Consider the following 10,545-nt stretch of genomic DNA (forward strand, 5'->3'; position numbering starts at 1 on the left):
CCAACTTACTACGAGACTTGACCGGTTGCATCCGGACAGACTGCCTTCATCTACCTCACATCCTAGGGCACCTAGACAACTACTTGTGGGTGCCCCGGTTTGGGCTCGCAATTACGGGCCTGGTCATACATGGGTCCCCGCTTCTGTGTCCAGGATCACAGGTCCTCTCTCCTACGAGGTTGCCCTGGACAACGGTCGTGTCCTGCGTCGGCACATCGACCAACTCCGCTCTAGGCGGGACTTTTCTGCTGAAACTCCTGGGTCTTTTCCAGGGGGGGAGGGGGACCCTTTGGAGCAAAGGGAAGGGCAAGAGTTACTGCCCATCTCCACTGAGGGAGCCACAGACGGCCCGTCCCAAGATTCTGCAATTGCTCCGAAAAGGAAGTCATGGAGCTTACCCACACAACAGGCATCCACGCCTACTCCAGCCAGGGAGTCACCCCGGGGGCATACTCACTTTCCACACATATCACACAGCACTCCAGTCACGGAGGATACCCGGGGGCATCCCAACAAATCATTCCCCGCAAGAGAGCTGGCACACAATCCCCAAAGTTGGCCTGACCTTACCCCAAATCCTACAGAGGGTCAAACATACACAGAGCTAGTCGAGGAACCAAGTCCCGACTACAACACCCCTAGCACAAATCAGGGGACACCTGAGTTTTGGGAGAGTACAGAAACCCACATGAGCCCAAACACAGAATGGGGTTCAGGGAATGGACAGCCTCCTGACAGGTCTTGGACTGACCTAGGAGGTCCTACAGAGACGCCCAGCAGCGGCTATCACTTCAAGGGGCCTGAGGGTCTACAGCTAGGCAGGTCAACCAGGTCACAAAGCAACAGAAGCCCTGGCCTGACGAGCCCGGTGGGCAAGCAAGCAGGCCAGGCATCGGGGCACAGTCCTTGGAAGACACCAGGGCACAATAGAGAGAATAGGCTCACGCCTCCCTCCAGTCAGGGGACTTATGCCAGTAACCCACAGCTAAGAAGGTCACAGAGAGCAAAGAAATCTCCCAAGTACCTAGAAGACTACATAACATTGCTGGCAAGGCAAAGGCCAGTAAACAGTGGGAGCACTGGGGAGCAAAATGTTATATAAAATAAATGCTGTATGTTGGTAGTAGTTTTAGCCCGGGGGAAAGGGGTGTTATGTCCCGAGCCTTTGCAAACGGCTCGGGCGTTTGCAGGCAGTCCCGGGCAGGTGCAAAGCTGCCCGGGACCAGACAGGCTGTCGCCAGCGCCGTGCGCATGCGCGGGTGCTGGCGCGGGAAAAGTAACCCATTTACCCGGGAGTTGCCTATATAAGGGGCTGCGAGGCGTTTGGGCTGAGCTGAAGCCATCTTCCTGTAAGCTGAACGCTGAATAAAAGAACCTGAGAACTCCAGCTGCTTCTCGTGTCTGTTTTCCCGCCAAGGACGCAACAAAAACCCTGCAGGAGAGACCCAGCTAGACTCCTTTGCCTTTAGCCACAAAATAGCATAGAGAAATGGAACAGATGGATCTTTTCTTATGTCTGCAACCCACATCCTGCCATGGAAACTTTCACCTGCTGTGTCTCTCCCTATTATTCAGCTGTTAAAGGCATAACAACCCTAATATGGACACACAAAGAGAGCATGCACCAAGGCAGCACAATGAATAGAATGAGGCAGTTCGTACCTGAGATCAAATCCCTGATCAGTTCTGTGCTTACAGGATGGTCTCCTAGGATCCAACCTATTTTGCAGAAACATTGGGAGGATAAGTTGTAATTAGCATTAAGAGTCCTGAGAGAAGCATTATTATCAGATATTTACGCAGATGAAATTGCTGCTATGGGCCAGGTCAAAATTGACAAGCCTACAGACAGGATATTCAGAGGAGCAATAATACAAATTGAACTATCCACTTTTCTGTGGATTGCATATCCCCAGCTACTTAACTTTAAAATGAAAAGTATTTTAATACTTAATTCTTTTCTGTCGTTTTTGTTCTGGTGCATTGCTTTGGTGTTCTGGTTCAAAACTCATGCTAAATCAAATATCCTAATTATGACCAGGCACTTCTTTCAGATTGTGTTGAAAGCATGCAAAATTCTTTATATAAAGTCTCCAAGCCCTTTCAAATGAACTGGCTCCTACTTGATCCTGAATTTACAAAATAGCTGTTGCACTGCATGCATAATGCTGGAAATTCTTCAGACCCAGTATGATCATTTATATAACTGATTATCCATTAAACTAGGCCTTGGCCACTATTTCATTCTTATATAGATGGGACTCAGTAAACAGGATTCTAGCTCAGATTATTTTCAATGTTTTCTTCTCAGTAGAAAACCCAAAACAAAGTGAGGAAGCATGTTCTGAAACAATATGTACAGTTCATGCATTGCCAAACAGCCTTTGCGTTAATAATTAGTAGAAAAAATGTATTTCCATCAACAAATGACAGTTAAGTCAAATGTCCCATTTTCAGCATGGAAATTAAGATCTGGAAAAAATCTGAGAATATCAGGGAAAACAAGGTGGCTAGAAGTAGACTTGACTAATGATGTAATTCTTGAGATAGTGTATATAAAGAGCTTTGAACAATTAAAAAATGCTCTAAAGGCTATTTAAATATTATGATAGAGACCTTTAGAGAATTTACATGCTGTATTTCAGGAATACATTTCAGCAAATGTTGTATTTCTGAGAAGGAGACAAAAATACCCCTACAGATTATTTTTGGAATATCATGATTCACAAGATACATATGGACATAGAGTATTAGCTCAAATATTTATAAATATAAAGGGAAGCATTACTTCAGTTCTAACTGCTACACAATATAATTGATTAAGTGTTGTATATTATTACTGGAGCAGAATCCTGTTTTAACTCTAAAAGATGTTGCTTACTCTCTACACATTGTTTGAAGACATTATGCAAGTTTGATTAAAATGAAATAATTGTTTGCTTGTTCATCGTTTGGAATTTTTTTAAAATTTTTATAAACTTCTTAAAAATGAATACTTTGCTGCATTAAAGTTGCTTTTCTTATTCCGCATCTCCATTAATGCAAACATTTTCTCTAGAATGGTAAACTGTTCCTTTTGCCGGTACAAAAGGTTCTTGCTTTACATGTCTCTAAGTGGAAGATAGATCTGAAGTGGTGCTTAACGTAGCTACTTAAAAGTAATCTTGTGCCTTAGCTAGGAAGATAAATAATGGGAAAACATCTGTTATTTAAGCATTGGACTCACTAATAAATCGAAATGACAAATATGATCCCAAAAGCAAAAATCATCTGCAGTTTGCAGTTTCTATTTTATTGTTTCTCCCTTTTGATTCCTGGAAATTTCAGGGCCTTAATGCTTGTTCTTTCTTTACCTATAAAAGTAGGCAAAAGACAAATGGGACATTCTATCAAGACCATTTTTTTTTTGAAATATACAAATGTGATAAGGATCATTTTAAATAATTTGGATATACTATTTGTTTGTCTTTGTGGGTGTTTATTAATCAACTATTATAACTCCCACTCTAGAAAAGCGAAAGCCAATTAGCCTATGATTTTGTCTGTAAAACAAGGAGAAAATAAAAGGATAGTTAGAAAAGGATGAAATATCTGGTGGAGGGGAATAAAATAATGGTTCCTCTTTATCAGGTGGATTTTTTTTCTTTAAACAGAACAAATATATCCAGTGCTTCAAATGTTGACAGAATATTTCTTCTAACAGAGCATTTCAGCTATGTCCCTGATTCTGTTAAAAAAAAAAATGCTCTGAGCATGGTGTAATACTGATTTTCCAGAATGGCTAAACAATGGCTAATCACTAAAGGCAGCACAAATTATTTGGTACTCAAATCATTAACTTCTCAGCTGTTCCTATTCTCAAATTCCTCCTTGGAAGTAATGTCAAGATGTCTCCCACTTTCCTAGAAAAGTTATTACAATTATTCCTTCTTATTCCCAGGGGATAGTAAAATTTGAAGAACGTGGTGAAGGAAATGTGGGCTTGGGGTTCTTTTTCAACAGTCTACTTATCTATACAGTACTTTACGTGTAATCTTGCTCTATATTCCTGTTCCTTCCAGTGTTTAATTGGCTAGGATGAAGTGAAAGACCTTTTAAATAGCAGCATCCTAAGATCTAGGCAAATGGTGAAGGCCTTTCCTTGTCCTCTAGTGTTTGGATGGTAAGTTTAGAATTGTACTCAGATAGAAAGCGTATAACACCAATGTTTATTCTCCTAAATTATACTTTTATTAAAGTAAAATTGCTCAGGAGCAGAGATGAGGGAGTGGAATTGCACCTGGAGGAGAGGACTTTTAGCAAAACAGAACTTTCTCAGAAAGAACTCACAACTTCTGCAGGCAAGCCATTCCAGTGATTAATTATTCTCACTGTCAAGAAATTTCTTCTTAGTTCTAGGCTGGATCTCTCTTTAATGATCTTCTACCGATTACTTCTTGTCCTACCCTCAGGTGCTTTGGAGAATAGGTCAATCTCCTCTGTGACAACCCCTGAAGTATTGGAAGACTGGTAATGCTGGAGAATTTAAGAGACTGCGCAGTCCTCAGTTGGATAGGGGAAGGAAGAACAGGTTCAGGGTAATCCACACACCAGGATATCTCTAATAGATAGAAAGTTACAGCTTTAGTTTGGCAAGATTCTGTCCATTAGCTGTAAGCTAATAAAGGATTGAATTCGACTGAATTTCACTGTGTCTTTGGGCTTAAGCCTGACAGATTGGCTCAATATTGCATCAATAATCACCTGCACATATTACATTTCTAGAATAGCACAGATGATTCAATTATAAATGTGTTTTCTCATCCTTCCCTTTTCTTTTCTGAGGAGTTTTGCTTCTTAGGAGAGATGGAAAAAAAGCTTCCAAAGAGTTAATGAGACTAGAATATTTAAATATAAATATATTAAAGGTTGTTGTTTTTTTTAAAAAAAAATTCAGATGGCACATACAGTAGTTCAGCCTTCAGGATGAACACAGAAAAGAGCAAAGCTTTTGCATTTGACTGGGTTAACGAGTGACAATGCTTGTGTCCTTGAGATAAAGTGAATCACTTTGTCAGAGAGTGGCTGTTTATTTATCGCAAGATCAGTGTAATTTGTAGAATCAAATTAACCATTTTCTGAGATTTCCTATTGTAATAAGGAAATTAGAAAAAAAATGACTATGTTAGATCTGTTCTATGTCATGCAGTAGGACTAGGTGAATCACAAGTTAAAGTAATTCTGGAACACTCAACCCCTTCCAAATTTAAATGGAGATACTCCCATAAAGGCATAAGTCTTTGCAAATGAGTAACCCATTGTAGCCATCTAACTTCAGATATGCAGTTTCAGGGCAAAATGGCATGACAACTCTGAGGTAGCTAGAAACAAGCAGTCAGTCTGAGAGCCAGTTTGATATAATGGTTAAGGTGCTGCCCTAGAAATTAGGAAACTGAATTCTAGTTCTTCTTTAGGCAGTAAAGTCAACTGGGTGATTTTGGCCAGTTTCTCAGTCCAACTCATCTCAGGCTTGTTGTGGGAAAAATAGGACAAGGAAGGATTATCAATGTTTTTCACCCTGAATTGTATATGGGGAAACAGAGGGATTAAAAATCGGAAAAAAAAAAGGTTTTGATAGCCAGAAATTGTTCTCAGATACATTTCACATCTTCTTGTATACTGTTTGGACCACTATTTCCCCATAGCTACTATTATGTTGCTTCTTTCCTTCTCTTCCACAAATTAGTTTGCACACTGACAAAATGATATAATATTACGTCCGACAGTGTGACAGCATTACCCAACTTTAATAAATATAACCACTGTGGTCTTACACAAGGTATCAAATTTTACCATTCGACAGTAATGAGAAATTGTTACTCAGAGAGAAAGAGGAGCATTTTGTAAGACCTGCATAAAGCAGTCCAATCACAATATGAATTTGGATGCCAATTTGGTCACTTATAAAATATCCTTCCTCAGCTATTTTGAAAACCACTCCTTTAACTTATTATCTGCTTTTTGAGGGTTTGGGATAAATTTGTATGAAAACATTTTACTTCAAAAAGGTGCTCAGAAGGAAGATACTAACAACATTTTAGAAAAATAGGCACCTGGAGTTTTGTGTATCATTTAAGCCAATTATGCAGTGAGAGTGAAAAAAATGAGTTTTTTTTAAAAAAAACCCTCTTATTTTGTGGGAGAAACTTGTACACCTGTTACATTGGCATGCCTCTGTGTAAATAAACTGTCAGACGTATGGTACCTGGCTAGGAGATTATGATCAATGAAAAGTTGTTTTGATTTGTTTTGGTTTCTGTTCCGTTGATAGCAACAGTATTATAGAATCTTTAAATATTGCAGCTGTGATAGAATGAAGGCCATTAATTTAGAAAATATGATTAGATTCACTGCGGAATGTTGTACTCATAGCATTGTATATGGGTTCCTTTAAAATATAAGGAGATTTTTAAAAGAAAGTTTCTTTTTTTCCTCTTTGGGACAATTTGCATTGTAAAAGATAACAGAATAACAGAGTCTTCTAGTCCAACCCCCTGCTCAAGCAGGAAACTTCATACAGTACTATTCCAGTGGCTGTCCAGTGATGGAGAACCCACAGCGTCTGAAGGCAAGCCATTCCACTGGTTAATTGTTCTCACTGTTAAGAAATTTCTCCTTAGTTCTACATTGCTCCTCTCCTTGATTAGCTTCAAGAATATATGTTCAGTGTAGTTTGTCACACAATTACAAATCCATCTGGTGATGATGCTGCCGTCTATCCCACATTTTTCTAACTTACTAAGAAGGGAGTAATGGTGTTTAGTCTTCAAAATGGTGAATAAATTTGTTGCCTCAAATTTTAAGCTACATTATTAGCATTTTAAAAAGTGACATTAGCACTTTTAACATGGCAGCTAGGCATATTTTTAATTTTTGGAAATCTTGTTTTTTTCCCTTCTTGTTAAGGCCATTTCTTTTGGTATGGGAAAACCCATTTTCAATACTAAATGGAGAGCCTATTCTAGAAGCCCCTGAATAGTGGTGGGATTCAACCAGGTCACACCTTTTCAGCAGAACTGGTAGCTAATTTTTTGTTGCGCAGGCCCAGAATGGACTTCCAGAAACGGCATCCACACAGAGAACTGGTTGTTCACATATTTGAATCCTACCACTGCCCTGAATACACTTGCAAGTTATAAGAAAGATACAAACCCAGCTGAGAAAGAATAATGAAACCCATACATTTACCACTTGTGAAATGTTATGTAGAATCCATGTTTCCTACTGGTCCAACTCTCACATGTAATCAGTGTCTTTGTTTGCTCATTTGCTTACTGATGTGTCACATATATGGATCTCTCTCAAATTCAGGGATCACATTTTTTTTTTAATCAGCTTCCCACAAAACTCGAGATGCCCAAGTTTGGGTGCAACAAATTCATGAGATCACTACTCAGTTGTTCAAAAAGAAATGGAGCCAATTCTCATATCAACCAATTTTTATGGGCAAGACCTCCCCAGTTTTCATCCCTTCTTCAATTTGTTCATTTCTCCCCAGGAAGTTTAACCCACAGCTCAAGAATCTCTGCCTAAGAGAGCTCTGCATGTTTAATCCAGGGATGCTCAGGTGTGGAGTATTGCTATTTCTGTTGGCCTCTTATACTTCAGCTAGCTTGTCTTTGGCTGTGACATACCCTTGATCTGGCAAGACCTGATAGGATGCCAAAGAAGGCCTGTCATCTCCTTGGGAATTCTGATGGCTTTATGACTTCATCCTTTCCTAACTGACAGTCTAAAGTGTCAGTTGTGCCAGTTGTCAGAGCGAAGATGGCTCCTAAGAGGTCAGTTGGTCTTCAGAAGGGCTCCTAAACTCAAGAACCTTCCCTCTTTTCCTAACCAACTATTAGGGTTAAATGGTGGTGAGTTTTGGTTGTGATTAGGTTTAGGTTTAAGGTGAGGGTGAGGATAAAAGACAGAATGAGGGTGAGAGTGAGGAGAGTCAGGATCAGGCGTAGAATTAGAGACGTGGAAGATGGAGAGGGGGGAAGGGGATAGGGAGAGGAATATGCAGGGGGAAAGGGGATAGAAAAGCAGAAGAAATGGTAGAAAGGGAATGGGGAGGAGGGGGGACAGAAAGGAAAGAGGGAGGGGGAGGGGGAGAAAGACAGATTCATAGAGAGGTAGATGGGGAAGAGCTGGAGCAGGACAGGATCCATCTGTGGGTGATGCTGTCTATCCCACATTTTTTTAGCTTACCAAGAAGTAGGTTGTAGTCTACATTCTCAAATGCCTTATTGAAATCCAAATATACTATGTCTATGTGTTTAGACTTCAGCTAGCTTTCAAGCCATTCCTAGAAATCTTCAGTTGTTGATAGTGTGAAAGCTGTGAAACAGCACAACAGCATTTATTTAGGTCCTTTACATCCTTCCAAAGACATTCTGAATGGAAGCAAAACTGAGAGCCTTAAAAAACTATTCCCTGGTTGAAACAAGAATGATCATTCCAAAATTACAATTCACATTTCTCCCTTCCTGGCAGAATTCCTTATATGGAGAGCTTGAGAGAAAATGTGTAACTCTGTGTTTTCTGTTTCTCTAATTGTCTGATTTTCTCACAAAGCTTTGGGATGATTTTTAATTCTATAGAATTTAATTCTGTCCATGTGTTTCTGAACTGATCCTAAGTTCAAGGATTCATTTACTATAAACTATTCCTTTCCCAATTCTTTCTATTTCTAATAGCCAGAAAAAAAGAAAAGTATATGTCACAGACATTGTCAGGAACAATTACAAGAAAGCTCTAGGGTGATTTTACAATCTCACTCTCTCCCATTCTCCCTCCCCCCCCCAACACACACAAACAGCAGTGAAGAGAAATGGAAAATGTATTTCTGATCACAATGGGCATAAACAGGAAAAGATAAAAGAGACACATTTCTTACCCTATTTTTTTATGTGGAACAACCTGAGCTGTGCATCCTAATAATTATCTTGCAAGGACCATCTCACATGCATTTAAATGATCACAAAGACAGTTTCAAAATTCAAGATTATTATGTCCACAAGTCCCTTAATGTAAATACACAAAGAACTAATATTAAGCACTGAGGTCTTAAAATGTGTTCAAAGCTTTCTTGCTTCAAATGTAATTGGTCACATCTGCATGATAAATTCTTCCCTCTTTCTATATAGCCATCCTTGACCATAGATGGTGGCTTTTGAAAAATGAGATAAAATAAATATGCACCCAGATATCTTTATACGAAGAACTGGAGCAGGACATGAATGCAAGTGAAGTAGGCTGCAAAACAGGCAAACATGAAAAGGGGGGGGGGAGTGAAAATGGACATTCTTGAACAAAATTTGGAGATATTCTTCTCACATATGGTGGAAAAGTTGCTAAAAAGACAAATAATAATAATAATAAAGTTGGAAGAGACCTTGGAGGTCATCTAGTCCAACCCCCTGCTCAGGCAGGAAACCCTATACCATTTCAGACAAACGGCTATCCAATCTCTTCTTAAAAATTTCCAGTGTTGGAGCATTCACCACTTCTGGAGGCAGGTTGTTCCACTGGTTAATTGTTCTGTCAGGAAGTTTCTCCTTAGTTCCAGGTTGCTTCTCTCCTTGATTAATTTCCATCCGTTGCTTCTTGTCCTGCCTTCAGGCGCCTTGGAAAATAGCTTGACTCCCTCTTCTTTGTGGCAACCCCTGAGATATTGGAACACTGCTATCATGTCCCCCCTCGTCCTTGTCTTCATTAAACTAGACATATCCAATTCCAGCAGCCTTTCCTTCTATGCTTTAGCCTCCAGTCCCCTAATCCAGGGCTTTTCAACCTTTTCACCCATTGTACCACTTTTAGGATATGCAACATCCGAGTTCCACCAGTCGCCTAGCAAGATGTCAAAAACTTGATGACCAAAAAAAGAAAGAAAGAAAGAAAGAAAGAAAGAAAAAAGTAATAAACTACAGGTAGTCCTTGACTTACAACCGTTCGCTTAGTGACCGAAGTTACAATGGCACTGAAAAAAGTGCCTCCCAAGCCACAGCCGAGCAAGACACTTGCCTGCCCACCCAGCTGCGCTCTTCCTCCTGTCCGAGGTTTTCATTGTTGTGAGCATTTCTGTTGAGGATTGGCAATGGGGGTGGGGTGAGAGGTGTTTGGTTTTTATTCCACCTGTCTGCTGGGTGGTTGCAGCAGGTTTTGGTCACTTCACATGACCCTGGGACACTGACCATCATAAATATGAATCAGTTGTCAAGCATCTGAATGTAAATCACAAGACCCTGGAGATGCTGCAACATTCCAGCTGATCGGCGCTTCTGGGCTCAGCGGAAGCACCAGGATCAGTGCCGAGCCCAGCTGGAGCTTGGCACTGATCCTGGCGCTTCCACTGAGCCCTGACAGCCCTGCAGCTCCAGCCATCTCTCGCTCAGGCTTGTGCTGTGCTGCCACTGGTTCAGCTCATTCCCCTCCCCCGCTACCACATTTCTAGGATGGTCGCGTACCACCTGCCAGGTGCCAATGTACCACAGGTGGTTCCCGTACCACTGGTTGAAA

Source organism: Crotalus tigris, unplaced genomic scaffold (assembly GCF_016545835.1).
Source record: "Crotalus tigris isolate CLP2741 ecotype Arizona unplaced genomic scaffold, ASM1654583v1 scf7180000024119.3904262, whole genome shotgun sequence".
NCBI lineage: Eukaryota > Metazoa > Chordata > Lepidosauria > Squamata > Viperidae > Crotalus > Crotalus tigris.